This window comes from Pinus tabuliformis, chromosome 7 (assembly GCF_031772625.1).
Source record: "Pinus tabuliformis cultivar Carrire ecotype Pingquan chromosome 7, CPIR1, whole genome shotgun sequence".
NCBI lineage: Eukaryota > Viridiplantae > Streptophyta > Pinopsida > Pinales > Pinaceae > Pinus > Pinus tabuliformis.
In genome coordinates, this window is record NC_142293.1 from 1348877761 (window position 1) to 1348882896 (window position 5136).

Sequence of the window (5136 nt, forward strand, 5' to 3'; positions counted from 1 at the left end):
AGAAACATTGATATAGGTGTGAAACAGTAGTAGCATGCACATTACTGAACTTAGGGCGCACTATCAGAGTCAATTTTGCAGTTGCTAGATAATATTGTCTTAAATTGATATGTTTTAGTCCTAGTTGTTAATTGTCTTAAACGATTTTCGTCTTAAGTGGCCATTGTCTTCAATATAAAGTTTTATCTTAAAATACTTTTGTCTTAAACTAGTTTTGTCTTAAAATAATTTTGTCTTTAACTGTTTTTTTTCTTAAAATATTTTTGCCTCAAATTGTTAGTCTTAAATATAAAGATTGTCTTAAAATATTTTTTCTTAAACTGTCTTGTCTTAAATATAAAGTTTTGACTTAAAATATTTTTGTCTTAAATTTAAAGTTTTGTCTTAAATATAATTTTTTGTCTTAAAATATATTTGTCTCAAACTATTTTTGTCTTAAATTTTATATTTAAGACAATTCAGTTGATATTAAATTTTAATGTAAAATAACTAAAATAAAAAGTGAGTTTTTAAGACAAACTAAATCTCTTCTCTTAAAAGTACCCTCAATGTAGTAGTGTCATTCGTTCTTTAAATTTGGGTTGAGGCTCCAAAGATTGCGAATGCGTAAATGAGCCAATAAAGAAGGGCTAATATGCCTGAGAAGTCACACGAGACTGTTGGATTTGACCAGTCACCATATAAGCTTGTATCAAGCTTTGGGATGCATGAGGCTGTTCAAGGGTGCATGATATTTCAATAACATGTTTGGAAGCACCAGTAATTGGGTCACGCAACTTTACAGAAGCTCTAGATATCTCACATATGTGTGAAATATTTCTACTACCTCTCCCAAGCACTGAACTAACTGCATTGTTGGGTATACCCATCTCATAACTTGTTCCAATTGAGTTGTTCATATGACCACCAGCAACCCAATACCAAATATCTTCATTGGAGCATACGCTGCTACATATGGTTGAAAATATGAATAGATTCCCCTCCCAACCTACAGTCCTCCAAGACTACTTAATCCAACAACTAATCTACACATAATCATTCGCCATGGAGATCATATATAAAATTTCCTTGTGGCATGGCTTGATGAAAGAGAAATAAAACACTAGTTACAGATAGACTAGACAAAGGAAGCATGTCATCAGTGTTTCTAGCACCATCCTTATCTCTGAAAATATTCTTCTTTAACCTTTTTAAAATTTTGATGACTATATCTCTTGACACACTGGGATCTCCATTAACCTGAACTAGCTCCTCATTTTTAGAGGCACATTTTCGTCGCTCAACTTTTCGAAATATACAAATATTTGATCGAGTTTGTTTGTACATCTCGCTAATGATGTTTCCACCTTTACCTAGGAGAAAACCAATATGCTTACAAGGAACAACAATCATCATATAAATGGCACCAGATTTATCATTGTTTCCACTAGTCTTTCCTTGTAATTGGAGAATGACCTCAAGAGTAGGTGAAACAAGATCATCAACCAACTTTGTCGCAAAAGCTACAATCACACATTCATCTGACTCTACTTTTTCATCTTAAACTTTAATATTTTTTCCTGGATCCTTCCTCATGGTTTTGATAGTATTTCCACCCTTATCAATCACCCCTCCAATTTTATCACTTCGACATAGTACTTGAGTAGGAAACTCCTTAGAAATTTTCTTAGTAGCAAAATTCCCAATTTTTGGAATAATAGGTAGAGTAGCATTACTAAGAGTCCATGTACTTCAAGCTTCACTTCCATATCCTCTTGATAAATGGGAGGCATTACCAAGAATTGGATCACCTAAATTTTGATGTGCAAACAGTGAATATCCATGTGGAACATAATCTGTTGGAGGAAATGCAGGCACCCTAGAAGGAATGACTAAACTTTGGTCTGTTGCAGGTAAGTTAATACTCCAGGAATTTTCTCCTTTAATGGTTGTTTATAAAGAAAGGTTGAAACAACATACAATGTTTTCTTTGCATTTGTTGCATCTCCAGATATCACAACGATTTCATCAAAACTAAAATCACAGTCGGGAAAATCATCTTTTCAGGGTATCTAAATTTGTGGAATAGATTTGGTTCATGTCTTTTGAATGTTATTTCCACCTTTTCCAATCAAACTTTCAATATGGTTGTTAGCAACTAGAAATCGAGCATTATGTTGCCCCTTTCTATCAATGTCATTATCTTTATCTTTAACAATAACAAAATTGACTCTAAGAAGAGCATCCTGGGCAAGAAAAATAGGTTTGTTTTCATCCCCATCCTCATTATCCTTCGCCTTTTCCTTGTTGGGAGGTGCGATGAAGACTACTATCACATGCTCATCAACGTCAAGAACAACATTTGTAACTCTAATCTTTGAATGTGTCTCTTGTCTCAGAGATCTTATTACTTGTCTCAGAGATATTATTACTTTACCCCCTTTCCTATAACATTTCCAATCACATTATCAGGGCACAATATGTGATGCATAGTACTATCAGCGACAAGCCAAGATTTCTCTCTAGGAATTTTAGAGTTTCGCCACTTATTTATGTTTTTGATATTTATAAGATCATTTTCCAGGCATGTTCACTTTCCTGTGGCAAAGTGCAAACCAACCATGGCAGATAATGCTATCACAAATCTCTGATTTTAATGGAACACACCTAGTAATGATAGGTGAGCTATTGAATAATAATACAGAAGGAAAATCACTTTAGTGTTTGTGGACTTAAACCCTAATCTCCTTCTTGACTCTCCTTCGTGGTTGAACTCAAACAAGAAACCACAACCTCCCAGTATCAATTGAAATAGTTCACCATGATGACTGTTATTATGATTATAATATTGTGAAGGTTTAAATCTATTTCATATATTTTCAACTGACGGAAAGGATTTGGGTTGGTTTGCGATTTTGATCGCAAACCTGAACAAGATTTAACAATGAAATTTACCGAAAAAATAAAAACAAGAAAAAGAATAACTAAGCAACCTTAGTCTCTCTCCGAATTAAAATCCAAAAATTAATACATTGATTAGCCCTTGATTGGAAGCTTTACCGTAAGAACTAGGGTTTGGAATAAATGATGAACAAATAGACCAATCTTTGCTAGATAAGCCCTTTTCTGGATAACTAAGAAGGGAATAAGTCTTTTCATTAAGCCATCAATAAATCATTAAGCAAGAAGCAGTCAATTGATTAATTTTTAAATGTGCCCATTACATCCCCTACCTATTAGTTTTCTTTTAACTATTAACTACTAATGTGACAACCTAAAAATCTTCAATCATCTAACATTCCATCAAATGGTGCAAACTAGTACATAGTGGAAACTAGGGGAGTTATTCTCAAAGGCAAATGCCTTACGACGTAATTAAAAAAAAACGACTAATATATCAACTTTCCATAAAAAAAATATGGACATAATTGTTATTATATTATATTATATTATATTATATATATATATATATATATATCCTAGATCCATAGGGCTTTTGAACAGGATCAGGAAATGGCATGTGCAGTTAGGGTTTACTAGTCTTCAGAAACCAAACAAGTCACCGAGAAATTGGACGACCTCGTTTCCGCAACATTATGCAACCCAGGCTATGAAACATACCTGGTCTCACTTATCTTAGCAGATTGGAATGGCTCGCTCCTCCAGGCCTCCCTCTGCAAACGGTCGACAGGCATCTTCGAGCCCGCAAAAACGAATAAGAACGACGGAGAGTTAGAGGAATTAATCAATTCTCTATATCAGGACTAGCCTACACCATGGAAATCGTTGGGTTTATTATGTGCTATTGCATTTTTTCTAATAGAGTCGACTGAGGACGTTTTCCAGCCTACAGTCTTGGGCATTAAGGGCATTCATGTAAAAATGGTAGTTGTGCACAACGATGTAGGAAGGCAGGCAACCGCTTGCTGGTACCGGAAAACAGGGTACGAAACCCTAGTGGTAGAATGACCTCCACAATGGTCACGGAGGACCTCCCCCCATCTGATTTGTGGCGCACCTTACAGATCAGGCCAAAGGAAAAACGATGTGGGTAGCCAGAAGGCAAATCGACTCATATGTTGGCCAAATATGGCCGTCTACAAACCAATCTCCTTTGTTTACCACTAGCTAGTAGACCTTGCAACAAGAGGGAAAGGGGAGCCCTCTATGATGATCATGACAGCGTAGGAGAAGATATGGGGCACAAGTCTGGGTGCGCCTTAAACAGACCTATCACCACATTGAGAACAAGATCTGGCAAAGAGGGAACTAGACCGAGCATCAATATGCTTATATCTATCATATCTGGGCATATGGGCAACAAAGCGAGCCCATCCTCAAACAGTCCCAGACTCAAATGAGGAGGATCTTATACCAATCTTCATTAAAACATTGGAAGGCAAGACTATTTGCTGGAGGAGCTAGAAGGGGAGGAGGATACAGGAGCTAAGATATAAAATCCAGAACCACCTTGATATACCATCATGCTGGCAAAATCTGATCTACTTAGGCCATAGTTTACAGGACAACCTCACACTCCAGGATTATGGCATCACCACAGACTCAACCATCATAATTACCCTGTGTCTGTGGGGTGGATGTGCTAGAACTAGCTCAAAAAGCATAGGATCCTTTAAGGATGCAGTCAAAGGTAAGGAGGAAGCACAAACCAAACCAACAACACTGCTCGAGATTCCAGGGCCCTACATTTTAGAACACAAATCTAAGAATCCTGCTCTCACCATCGCAATGCCTGAGGTAAACGACTTGTGCACAAATCTCTATTCCAAATCAATTATATGCATATTAATGGGTTTTGACCTAAATCTGATGTTTTACACCAATGGATTTATGATGCCTGGTCACCAGACTGTGAAATATACTTATGCCCCAAAGGGCTTTTTATAGTTAGATTCAGAATAGTACAGGAAAGGAAACATATCCTTAATAAAGGACCATGGTTTTGGGGCAATACAGGAATATTTATGACGCCTTGGTTTCTGGAATTCAACTCCAACACAATGGTGGCATCAAAGATGCCAGTTTGGGTCGGGTTGCATAACCTCCCCTTACACTTCTAGCATCACAATGTATTAATCGCCATAGGGAATGCAGTGGGAAAATTCCCAATGATCGATGAGGACAGACTTACAAGGG

The 5136-nt window shown here is 36.7% G+C and overlaps 1 pseudogene; it reads right to left on the reverse strand.

Annotated features, from left to right (window-relative positions):
• Window positions 1–629: 629 nt before the first annotated feature.
• Window positions 630–2602, reverse strand: LOC149252552 (KH domain-containing protein At4g18375-like; annotated as a pseudogene).
• Between the last annotated feature and the right edge of the window lie 2534 nt (window positions 2603–5136).